Here is a 13,740-nt window from a genome sequence, read left to right as displayed (position 1 = left end):
ACTAAACATCAGAGAATCCACAGAGGAAAAAATACAATCCATGTGGTAAAGACTTCAAACAAAAGTCAGCCTTCTTTTCACATGAGAGAATTCATTTAAGATATATATCTCATCACTGACATGATTGAGGAGAGGCATGTAAATGGAGTATGGAGCTTTGTAGACAGCAGAAAATTCTGCATACAAGCCATTCATGGACTCAGTTTGAAGATGGCCTTCAGCCAGAAATCATCTCTTATTCTCCCTTCAGAGGATTCTGTTAACAGGGTTTCTACTGAGCCAGTCTCTAACCTGAGAATGCTTGCAGCCACACAAAGCAAGCCTAGAAACTGGAATGCCAGTAATGAAGCTGTTTAATTAATCAGTGTCAGAGTGAGGAATGTTCCCTTAGCTGAAGTAAAAAAGTAGGTTTTATACTTAAGTCACCACTAGGGAAAGAGTGGGGAAGGTGGGTTACAATCTTTTAGTGGTTTCCCATGAGAAAGCCACAAGTCCCACAACACAACAGTTCTGGAGTCCCGTCTTTGGGGGTGGTGACCACCTCCTCTAAAGGAGAGAACCAGAGTTCTGTGAGGGGAACAGGTTCTAGAATCTTTGATTCACTTCACTGAAGATCCAGAGTTTTGATTAATCAGTTTAAGCTGCATTGTTAGCTCTTGACTCCCAAGCCACAGAGTTAGCTCTTGAAAAAATTAAATTATTATTTTATTCATTACAAATATATCAATTAATATGAAAATTACAAGTTTCTTTCTCAATACATACCATGAAGAAATCTTATGAATTTGCTCCATGGAGAAATGCCTTTCTCTGGAACATGGAAGTCACTGGTGAAGGTTGAATTTTATGTCTGATTAGAACAAAATGGTGAAATAAGGGGAAATAAATCATGCCATCCCACCAGGTTGCAAAATAAAAAAGGATGAAATAGGCTCAAAAACTGAAGGAAAACATCTGGATCTTCTCCAAAAGAGAATGCCTCCATTATTAGGAAATGAGCTTTCATCAATATTGTGTCAACTGTGGGAAAATGTTTGGTAAAGGGAAGAAATCAGAGGTGTTTGATCAAGGGTATAATAACAGGTAATTTGGGGAAATTTTGTGGTCTGGTGTAGGCCACCTATATGTATGTATCAGCCTATGTTCAGGCTACTGCATATGACAATCAAGAAACTCCTCATTCATGGTGATGAGGAAGGGATTCCCCTGATAGACCTGAGGCAGAGCAGAACCATAGTGTGAAAAAACAGCTGTTTATAGGTTGTAAGAGGCCCTGCTATTTCTATCTAACCAGCCTCCCATGCTTGCTCTTCCTATACCAGCCTGGAAGGGGAATGGAAAGGAGCAACCAACCACATAAGAGGCTTCTGGGCTGATGGTCACATACCATCCAGGGCTCTGGACAGTCAAAGGGACCTCCTGGGCATCCCTTACAGTACATGGTTTGTGTATTGGTAAATCTAAATAGACTGTTTCCTGTGGTCAGATCAGGCAAAGCAAATAGGGTGAAAATGAACACTTGTCTGCAGAACTTGCAAAGCCTTCTAAAAGTCAGCCTCTCCCTCTGTTTTTCTGACTGTGGTCAAGTTGGGTAGGCAGACAAAAGACATACAAGAAGGCAACAATTTTTTCTTTTCCAGTCTGCAGAAATTTATAGCGTCATTAAGTAAAGACTAACTTTATGACTTTAAGAAGGGAGGTGGAGCCATGATGGCCCTGAAGGGCAGAAACTCACCTGAACTCTCCCAAATCCTCCTCAAAACAATACTTTGAATCCAATTCTGGAGGGGAAGAACCAACAAGAAATCAGGGTGAAACAAGTTTCCAACCCAAGATAACTTAGGAAGCTACAGAAAAAGTAACAGTGATTGGACCTGGACACCAGTGTGGTGAAGGCCAGAAAAGCAACAGCAGCAGCTTAGATAGCTCTCAGCTCCCTGACAGTAAAGGTGTCAGACAACTGGTCAGAAGGAGATTATAAGGAACCCTTTGCTGGCACTGGGCATAGAAACATCTTGTATTAAATATAGAGTTTCAGATTCCAATAGGGGAATAGGGAAGAAAAGAATATCAAACTCAATTTTTTTCAAAACATTTTAAATATTCTTTTTGCATGTAATTGGAAAAAATAAAACTTGAAAATTTTTGCAAATAAAAATTAAAGTGCTGCCCTCAATATGCAAGCTAATTTGGAAACCTCAAAAGTGGCCACTGGATTGGAAAACATCAGTTTAAGTCCCAATCCTAAGGTACGGCTATGCCAAATGCCAGTGATCTGGGCTGCTGAAATGTATGGGAAAATTCAGGGATGGGTTGCTTTCAATGACATGGTCTTTTAGGGGCCCATCATTAGAACCACATTATTTCCCCCTCAAACAAATGAGAACCAATATCTTTTGGGGTAAGGGGCAAAATCTCAGCTTCTGAAACTGCTTCCTGCTGTTAAGAGCCATATAGCTGTCCCTGCCTTGAGGAGGTTGCCTAGAACTGAGCACAGGCTGCATCCACTGGACAGCAGGGAGATGTGGATTGGTACCCACTATTTGCTATCAGCCATAAGTGAATGTCCCGTAGTCTGGAAGACACAAATCTGACAAGCAGGTTCAATGTGCAGCATCCAAATACAGGGGGAATTAAAAGTGATGTCAGAATGGGGGAAAACAAAGTCAGGGGGTGGAGGCAAGATGGTGGAGTAGAAGCAGGGACCTTATTGAACTCTCCCCTAAAACTCCAGGAAATACCTGTTAAAAATGACTCTACACCAATGTAGTGACAATTCGGTTGGCAGCTGCTGTGGGGGTATAAGACCCAACAAGACCAGCAACAAGAGCTGCCAGCACAAGGTCTTTTCATCCTCTTTACTAAGGAAAGTAACTTTAAGGGGTTAACAATCTTACTTTAATCCAACATAAAAATATCATTCACTTAATTCAGGAGGAAAAGCCAGCAACCTGAACTTCAGAGCAAATACAAACAAATTACAAACATACACAATTTAAACAGACCAAATCACAATTCATAGTTACCAGGAAATCATCAACATCTAGATTGACAAGCTGGGAGGCTCTTAGAGCATCTGCTCAGAGTCTCCACATCAACACTCCTCCAGGAGTGAGAGCCCCAGACAAACAACTCTGTTCTCTCTTTTTATACAGTCCTCAGATGTCAACTGATTCACTAGAACATCATCTGAGAGACCAGAACTTCGGCTCCTTCTATTGGCTCTGGTCTTAACAACTCCCCTTAGGGCCCTGGGGGCTTCCTGCCTCTCTCAAATTAGGGAACTAGTTTGCTAACCAGCCTGGGGCTTTGCACCTAGTAAGACTCAATCAAAGACAATTAATTTAGCATTCTAAAGCAGTAAAAAAAAAAAGTACCACCTTAATTACCAATACAACCAATTCTCAAGCAGCAGAAGCCACAAAATGACAGATTGAAGCACATTTCCAGCCCAAGACAATCTGGAAGGCCAACAGGAAGGGTCTGTTGCACTGGGCTCAGAGCAGAGTACAGCCCAGCATGAGCCACACTGGCAGAGATGGGACTGGGTGAGGCCTCACAGCATTGACTCACTGGCAGCTGTGGCAGTTTCCAGACTTTTCAACACACAAATACCAAAGACAGCTTTGAAGGTCTGTGGGAAAGGTCTCTAGCCTGGGTGAGAGAGGAGAGGGGAGGGTGTTCCCACCCCAGGCCCAACCACTGCCTGAGTATTCATTTATCCAGTTGTTGGAATAAATTAGTTGTTTGAATACACATTGAGGTCAAAACATCAAGGTCTTACACATGCTTGCATTGTGCTCCTATCTTTGACCATTTGTTCAGATTATAGAAAGCTGGTAGAAAAGGATAAAGCAGGGATATGATTATATCAAGTGTGACTTTATAAAACGTTCTTCTTTTTGTTTGAATTCAGATAATTTACAGTTTTCCAACCATGCAGTATCAATTGCACCTCATAGCTAGGTGGGTAACATTCCTTTTCAAAGGAACACAATGGGGAAACTGATTCAGGAGGATCCCATCTTAGAATGAGGCTAAAACTGGCCTCTCAGTTTTTCCAGATGCAGACCTCCACTTGTATTACATTCTTTCTGAGTAGCTTCTGGCATTTCTCTCAGATGGTGGATTATTGACTGTTGATTTATTTGTGGATTATTATCATTTATTAGACAACTCAAAATCAGTTATGGTCCTATGAACTTTTTACATCAAACAGCAAATTTCATTAATCACAGCTTAGGGGAAAATTTACCAGGTCTTAAATCTAAATAGACTGTTTCCTGTGGTCAGATTAGGCAAAGCAAATAGAGTGAAAATGAACACTTGTCTGCAGAACTTGCAAAGCCTTCTAAAAGTCAGCCTCTCCCTCTGTTTTTCTGACTGTGGTCAAGCTGGGTAGGCAGACAAAAGACATACAAGAAGGCAACAATTTTTTTCTTTTCCAGTCTGCAGAAATTTATAATGTCATTAAGTTAAGACTAACTTTATGACTTTAAGAAGGGAGGTGGAGCCATGATGGCCCTGAAGGGCAGAAACTCACCTGAACTCTCCCAAATCCTCCTCAAAACAATTTCAAATGATGCTTTGAATCCAACAGCTTTGAAGGTACTGTGCCGCCTAATTGCTTCTGATGTTGGTACCATTTCTCCCAGCAGTCTTAATTCTGTCTTTCAATTTGTCCAGACCAGTATTTAACCTGATGTACTCTGTAAATGTGAAATAAATAAGGTATGCGTAGACCGCCTTATTGTACTCCTTCCCCAATCTTAAACCAATCAGTAAGACTGTGCCTCTGTGTAAAAGCCTTTCCATTTTATTATTTTGCTTAACCACACTTTTTAAAAAAAAATCTGTATAATTTATTTTTAGTTTTTAACATACACTTCCATAAGATTTTGAGTTTTGAATTTTCTCCCCTACCCTTTCCTCCCTCCTCCCCAAGACAGCATGCAATCTGATATGGGCTATACTTTTACATTTATATTAAACATATTTTGACATTATTCATGATGTACAAAAGAATTAGCACTAATGGGAGGAATCATGAGAAAGAAGAAACAAAACAACAAAAGAAGATAAAGCAAATAGTATGCTTCCATCTGTATTCAGACTCCAAAGTTCTTTCCCCAAAGTGGATAGAATTTTCCATCATGAGTCTTTTGGAGTTGTCTTAGATCCTTGCATTGCCAAGAGGACCTAAGTCTATAAAGGTCAGTTATCCTACAATGTAGCTGTTACTGTGTACAGTGTGCTCCTGGTTCTAATGGCCTCACTCAGCATCAGTTCACATAAGACTTTCCGAGTTTTTGAAATCATTTCTTATAGCACAATAGTATTCCATTACATTCTTATACCACAACTTGCACAGACATTCCCCAATTGATGGACATCCACTCAATTTCCAATTTTTTACCACCACAAAAAGAGCTGCTATAAATATTTTTGTACATGTGGGTCCTTTTCCAATTTTGATAAACTCTTTGATATATAAACATAGAAATAGTATTGCTGGGTCAAAGGATATGCACATTTTCCTAGGCCTTGTGGGCATAGTTCCAAATTGCTCTCCAGAATGGTTGGATCAGTTCATAACTCCAAAAACAATGAATTTTATTGTTCAATTTCCCCACATCTTCTCCAACATTTATCATTTTTCTGTTTTGTCATGTTAGTCAATCTGATAGGTGTAATATGGTACCTCAGAGCCATTTTGATTTACACTTTTATAATTTATAGTGATTTGGAGCATTTTTTCATATGAGTGTACATCGCTGTAATTTCTTCCTCTGAAAACTCTTTTGACCATTTATCAATTGTGGAATGACTTGTATTCTTATAAATTCAACTCTGTTCTCTATATATTTTAGAAATGAAGCATCTATCAGAGACACTGGTTATAAAAAGTTTTTCCAAGCTTTCTGCTCCATTTCTAATCTTGGTTGCATTGACTTTGTGCACAAACTTTTCAATTTAGTGTAATCAAAATCATCCACTTTGCATTTCATACTCTTTTCTTTGTCTTGTTTGGTCATAAATTCTTCCCTTCCCCACACATCTGACAGGTAAACTATTCTTTGCTCTCCCTGTTTGTTTATAGTATCAGTCTTTATTTCTAAATCCTGGACCCATTTTGACTTTATCTTGGTGTAAGGTGTAAGATGTTGGTCTATGACTGGTTTCTGCCATACTCTTTTTCTAGTTTTCCCAGCAGTTTCTTTGTTAAATAGGAAGTTCTTTTTCCAGAAGCTGGAGACTTTGGATTTATCAAATAGAAGATTATCTGTAGTTATTGACTGCTGTGTCTTGTGTATCTAACTTATTCCTCTGATCCACCACTCTACTTCTTAGGCAGTAAGAATAGTCTTACTTGGAATGCTCCTGTGTAATAGGCTCATGAATATTAACTCCTCATCCTCTGGGAAGACTAAAGATTCATTTTAATGGTCATACAATGCATGTAGTGGAGGGGTGGGGCAACATATCAAGGGGAAATTTGTAATAGGCATCTCAGGGAGTTGCAGACCCTCTATTACCCATCCAATGGGGAGACAGGAAAGGGACTTTGTGCTCAGCCATTGTAAAGCCAATCAGTAAGTGAAAAGATCTTTCCTGCCCATTGAATAAGCTTCAGGTGGGCTGTCAGGTGGGCAACAAAGGGAGGTCTGATTAGACAGAGGCCCACACCCTTTCACTAATTAGGTGTGATTCCCCAGGCTGGTTAGGAAACTAGTTAGCTAGTTTGATAGAGGAGGGTAGCCCTCAGGGCCCTAAGGGGAGTTGCTAAGACAGATACAATGGTATGTGCCTGAGTTCTAGTCAATCATATGGAGTTCTAGTCAATCATATGAAGTTCTAGTCAATCAGATGACATCTAAGGACTGTATAAAAACAGAGAAACAGAGCTTGGAAGTGGCAGAAACTGCAGAAACTGAAAAATGGAGGACTAGAAGCAAGAAGCTGAAGAAACCAAGAAATGGAGAGCAGCAGGATTTAGTAGCACAGGGCCAGCTTCCAGAGAATGCAGAGCAGAGAGCGCTGAATACAAGAGGGAGTTTCAGAACTTGCAGTCTGTAGACCTGCAGGAGAGAGAGTGCTGAGCAGGGACTTAAGATTTGTGAGGGATCTTCTTATAGGAGGGTCCGTAGCATTGAGGGGAAGCACAAGTATGGTCTGGCTTGCTGCTATAATATTTTGTTGTATTCTCTTTGTTACTATAGTGAGGTGGGCTCATTGGTTTTGGAATGTTGTTGCCCTGATATCAAATTGGGGGCATTGGTGCTTGGATCTGATCCTTTGGAGTCAAAATAAATGTTATACTTCCTCTGCCTTCTACCTAGAGAATTCATTATACTCTGCAATTCCAAACCACTCAGGCATGCTCATGGTCCTCCTCGAGGTCATGAATTTTGCCTTAATGATATAGGCATAAGGTTTTTTGCCAATAGTGGGTTTATTGGCATCTCTGGAGGCCTTGTGGGAGATAGCTGAGCTAGGCCTTCAGGATTGTGGGCTCCTTCATGTGACAGATAGCTAATGGGGGCCTTTAGGGATGTGGTTTCTTCCATGTGACATATAACTGATCAAGGCATTCAGGAATGGGGTCTCCTCCATGTGACAGGAAGCTGATCAAGGTGTTCAAGATGGGGGCTCTTCCACCTGGCAGATAGCTGATCAAGGCTTTCAGGGATGGACCTCTTCCATGTGGCCAATGACTGAATGAGGTCTTCAGAGATGGGGGTTCACTTCTCTAGGGGTACATAGTTGAGAAGCTTCTCTATCAGGTCCATGTGGGCCAGCAGCATCCAATAGCACCAGTAGTGCTTCAGGACCACCATGTCCAAGATATCTCCTTCAGTGTACTCTGCCTGCAGCAGCCCCAGATAGGCCTCCTGCTTGTTGCCCATGGTATTACCACACTTGAATCAGCACAGCTAGACCACTTTCCCGTGCATTTTTTTCTTTTTTTTAAATTTTTTTAAATTTTTTTTTATTTTTAGTTTACAACATTTGGTTCTACATAATTTTGAGTTCCAGATTTTCTTCCCTCTCCAACCTCCCTCCCCAAGATGGCATGGAGTCTGATATATCTTCCATGTATAACTTCTCATTGAACTAATTTACACACTAGTCAAGTTGTAGAGAAGAATTATAACCAATGGAATGAATCATGAGAAAGAAGAAACAGAACAAAAAATAGCCCAAAAACAAAAACAAAAGAGAGAAAAAAAAGGGGCGGGGGAAGGTGAGCATAAAGTGTGCCTCAATCTGCATTCATACTTCATAGTTCTTTCTCTGGATGTAGATAGTATTCTCCATCATTAGTCCTTTGGAGTTGTCTTTGCACATTGTGTTGCTGAGAAGAGCAAAGTGTATGAGGGTTAGTCCTCACGGAATCCATATATCTGTGGTTGTGTATAATGTTCTCCTGGCTCTGCTCCGCTCACTCAGCATTATGTCATGTAGGTTTTTCCAGGTTGTTATGAAGTCCATATCATCCCCATTTCTTATAGCACAATAGTATTCCATTACCTTCATATACCACAGCTTGTTCAGCCATTCCCCAATTGATGGGCATCCCCTCAATTTCCAATTCTTAGCTACTACAAAAAGAGCCACTATAAATATTTTTGTACATTTGGGTCCTTTTCCCATTGTGTGATCTCTTTGGGATATAACCCTAGAAGTGGTATTGCTGGGTCAAAGGGTATGAATATTTTTATAGCCCTTTGGGCATAGTTCCAAATTGCTCTCCAGAATGGCTGGATCAGCTCACAACTCCACCAGCAATGTAACAATGTTCCAATTTTCCCACATCCTCTCCAGCATTTATCATTTTCCTGTTTTGTCATTTTAGCCAATCTGACAGGAGAGATGTGGTACCTAAGAGTTGTTTTGATTTGCATTTCTCTAATCAGTAGTGATTTTGAGAATTTTTTCATATGCCTATGGATATCTTTAATTTCTTCCTCTGAAAACTGCCTGTTCATATCCTTTGACCATTTCTCAATTGGGGAATGACTTGTATTCCTATATATTTGGCTCAGTTCCCTGTATAATTTAGAAATGAGGCCTTTATCAGAGACACTAGTTGTAAAGATTTTCTCCCAATTTTCTGCTTCCCTCCTAATTTTTGTGGCATTGGCTTTTTTTGTACAAAAACGTTTCAATTTACCATGATCAAAATTATCCAATTCGTATTTTGTAATGCTTTCTGTCTTTTGTTGGGTCATGAATTCTTTTCTTTTCCATAGATCTGATAGGTAAACTATTCCTTGCTCTCCCAAATTGCTTATCGTATCAGCCTTTATTCCTAAATTGTAAGGGGTTGGTGCCGACCCCGGAGCTGCTAGGACCCTAGCGCTTGGCCTGTTTCCTGGGTAAAACCAGACAGGCTAAGTAGGAGTTGGAACAGCAAGGCCTCTGGAGGAAGGGCCTTCATCCTCAACAGCCCCCCTCGTAGTCCCCCTTCTCATGCAGGCAGAGTCCATCCACTAGGGACTCTCAAGCCCAGTAGGAGGAACCCAGCTGGCCACTACCTAATGCTCTTGAACCAGTGCCTAACACAACGATGCTTTGATACTTTACTTACTGGAACATCTTTGATACTTTACAAGGGCATCCTGCCCCGTGCCTCACATACCTCATACAGCTCTGATATCAGCTGGCTACATGCCTGAGCCTTCCCATGCCTCCATAGATACTGTAGGACAGCACCCCTCTTTGTTACCATACTCCCATAGAAACTATCTTGCAACAGCTCTAATTTTCCCATACGCTTGTAGGAATCATAGTTTACAACAATCCAGATTCTTCCCACCCGATATCGATCTTCCCATGCTGTCATCCCCTTACCCCTTGAACACCTGCTTCTGCTTATGTAGTGCAAAACCCTATAAAACTGGATAATATCTCCCAATAAATCAGAGTCGTATCTTTCCTGACTCCCGTCTCATCATTGCGTACTGAGATTGGGGTCCTTGCTGGTCAGGGACCCCCAACACTTGGCGCCCAACGTGTGGTTCAGGGGAACGCGCCACGGATAAGAGCCCCACATCCCATGAGACCCCTCGACCACACTGAGGGAAGGACCACATCGGCTGCCACGGAGCCGAGCTGCTCATGGAGGATACACTTATCCCAGCTGGCCCGCGAGAGATAGACAGACGAGTCTCCAGTACACAACCTGAAAGCAGGGCCAAGAGCACCACGTAAGACTTTCGGAGGAGGTAAGAGCCGAGGCCTTACCAATGGGGCAATCTGCATCCTTCACAGAATGTCAGGACTTAGAGACATTCTGTAGAATAATTTATAAGCTTAGCAAGAAACAGGGATGCATGATCCACATTAGAAAAATTAGGGATTTTATAAACATTCTTAAGGAAGTCTCTCCTTGGATACAGCAGCGCCCCCCTGTCACCGTGGAGGAGGATGAGGGGGCAAGCGAAAGGACGGTGCAGCAGTTCTCTCTGTCCGCTCAAACATAAAAACGTTTTTTTGAACATCTGCTTTTAAAACTTTGAGTTCCAAATTCTCTCCCCTCTTCCCTTCCCACCCACCCTCCCTAAGAAGGCAAGCAATTCAACATAGGCCACATGCGTATCATTATGTAAAATCCTTCCACAATACTCATGTTGTGAAAGATTGACTATGTTTTGCTCCTTCCTAACCTATTCCCCTTTATTGAATTTTCTCCCTTGACCCTGTCCCTTTTCAAAAGTGTTTGTTTTTCATTACCTCCTCCTCCTGTCTGCCCTCCCTTCTATCGTCCCCCCTTTTTTATCTTCTTCCTCCTTCTTTCCTGTGGGGTAAGATACCCAATTGAATGTGTATGGTATTCCCTCCTCAGGTCAATTCCGATGAGAGCAAGATTTACTCATTCTTCCTCACCTGCCCCCTCTTCCCTTCCTACAGAACCACTTGTTCTTGACACTTTCATGTGAGATAATTTATCCCATTCTATCTCTCCTTTTCTCCCTCTCTCAATATATTCCTCTCTTATCCCTTAATTTGATTTTTTTAGATATCATCCCTTCATATTCAACTCACCCTGTGCCCGCCCTCCCCCCCCTCTCGCTCTATATATATACATACATACATGTATGTACATACATGTATGTATGTATATATATATGCACCTACATATATATATATATATATATATGCATATTCCTTTCAGCAACTATGATACTGAGGTCTCATGAATCATACACATCATCTTTCCATGTAGGAATGTAAACAAAACAGTTCAACTTTAGTAAGTCCCTTATGATTTCTCTTTCTTGTTTACCTATTCATACTTCTCTTGATTCTTGTGTTTGAAAGTCAAATTTTCTATTCAGCTCTGGTCTTTTCACTGAGAAAGCTTGAAAGTCCTCTATTTTGTTGAAAATTCATATTTTGCCTTGCAGCATGATACTCAGTTTTGCTGGGTAGGTGATTCTTGGTTTTAATCCTAACTCCACTGACCTCTGGAATATCGTATTCCAAGCCCTTCAGTCCCTTAATCTGGAAGCTGCTAGATCCTGTATTATCCTGATTGTTTTTCCACAATACTCAAATTGTTTCTTTCTGGCTGCTTGCAGGTCCCAGGAGTTTTCTTTTTGGGATCTTTTTGAGGAGGCGATCGGTGGATTCTTTCAATTTCTATTTTACCCTCTGGCTCTGGAATATCAGGGCAGTTCTCCTTGATAATTTCTTGAAAGATGATATTTAGGCTCTTTTTTTGATCATGGCTTTCAGGTAGTCCAATAATTTTTAAATTATCTCTCCTGGATCAATTTTCCAGGTCAGTGGTTCTTCCAATGAGACATTTCACATTGTCTTCCACTTTTTCATTCCTTTGGTTCTGTTTTATAATATCTTGATTTCTCATCAAGTCACTAGCTCCCACTTGCTCCAATCTAATTTTTAAGGTAGTATTTTCTTCAGTGGCCTTTTAGACCTCCTTTTCCATTTGGCTAATTCTGCCTTCAAGGTGTTCTTCTCCTCATTGGTTTTTTGGAGCTCTTTTGCCATTTGAGTTAGTCTATTTTTTAAGGTGTTGTTTTCTTCAGTATATTTTTCAGTATTTTTTTGGGTCTCCTTTAGCAAGGCATTGACTTGTTTTTCATGGTTTTCTCGCATCATTCTCATTTCTCTTCCCAATTTTTCCTCTACGTCTCTAACTTGCTTTTCCAAATCCTTTTTGAGCTCTTCCATGGCCTGAGACCAGTTCATGTTTTTCTTGGAGGCTTTTGATGTAGGCTCTTTGACTTTGTTGACTTCTTCTGGCTTTATGGTTTGGCCTTCTTTGTCACCAAAGAAAGATTCCAAAGTCTGAGACTGAATCTGAGTGCGTTTTCGCTGCCTGGCCATGTTCCCAGCCAACTTACTTGACCCTTGAGTTTTTCGTGGGGGTATGACTGCTTGTAAAGAGTACTTTGTTCCAAGCTTGAGGGGATGCGCTGTTGATTTCAGAGCTATTTTTATACAGCCAGCTCTGCCACACCAGCACGCCTCCTCCCCCAAGAACCACCAACCTGGACCTGACACAAATCTTAAGCAGGCTCTGCACTCCTGCTCTGATCTGCCACTTAATTCCTCCCACCAGGTGGGCCTGGGGCCAGAAGCAACTGCAGCTCTATTTCTGTAGCTGCACCTCCCCCTGCTGCCCCTAGGGTGGTGGCCGAACTGTGAACTCTTTTCACTCTGTCCCCCGCAGCTTTTCCCACTAACCTTCTCTGTTGTCTTTTGTGTTTGTGGGTTCAGAAGTCTGGTAACTGCCACAGCTCACTGATTCAGGGTGCTAGAGCCCGTTCCGCCTGGCTCCTGGTCTGGTTGGTCCTGCTGCTGCCCATGCTGGGCTCTGCTCTCCTCCGCCCCCAGCTCCGTGCGTGATAGACCTCATCCAGCAACCATCCAGGCTGTCCTGGGCTGGATCCCTTCTTCCCTCTGCTATTTTGTGGGTTCTGCAGTTCCAGAATTTGTTCAGAGCAAATTTTTATAAGTTTTTGGAGGGACCTGGCAGGGAGCTCACACAAATCCCTACTTTCCAGCTGCCATCTTGGCTCCGCCCCCTTCCCAGGTCCCTCTGTTGCCTTTCTAATCTGGCGTCACAGTCCCAGGCTTCTCTCAAGCTGGAAACACAGAGACCATCCTTTGTGAGTCTGTCCTGGAAGAACTGCTTCACAGAAATATCCAGATTTGGAGATGAATCCTTGTTTTCAAACCTAGTCTCCCAACCTGAAAAAATTAAAAAGCAAGAAGATGGAAATATTCCTAGTACCCACTTACCCACTTGCTATACATTTAGTCCTTGTTCTGTGCTTCTTCCAGAAACAATTATTGTTCAGCTTTAAAGGGGAGAACAAATCAGCCTTGTTGGTAGTCACTTCCAGTCTAAACAACATTTCCCATTGAACCTCACCACCATCTTGTTAAGGAGGAAGGTGTATTGTTAATGTATTGCCAACGAAGAGGGGAAGATCTTTCTCACCCATTCATAGGCCCATGTGACCTGCCTAAGTCACATGAGCCTGTGGTGGGAGAACTTTGCCAAATGGGTGGAGCAGGAAGTAAGATAGAGCAGTCAGAGCTGGCAGAGAGACATAGAACAGCAGCTGTCATGAGTGATAGGGGGAGTGATTTTGCTTAAGGGAGTGAAGGCCCTAAGGGAGGAAAGCTTGGAGATGGCTGTGTTCCCTGCATTAGTTATGTGTATAGACTTCTGGGTTACTATAATGGATTTCTTTGTTGCTA

Source organism: Trichosurus vulpecula, chromosome 3 (assembly GCF_011100635.1).
Source record: "Trichosurus vulpecula isolate mTriVul1 chromosome 3, mTriVul1.pri, whole genome shotgun sequence".
Classification (NCBI taxonomy): Eukaryota; Metazoa; Chordata; class Mammalia; order Diprotodontia; family Phalangeridae; genus Trichosurus; species Trichosurus vulpecula.
Note: the sequence above shows the minus strand (reverse complement) of the source record.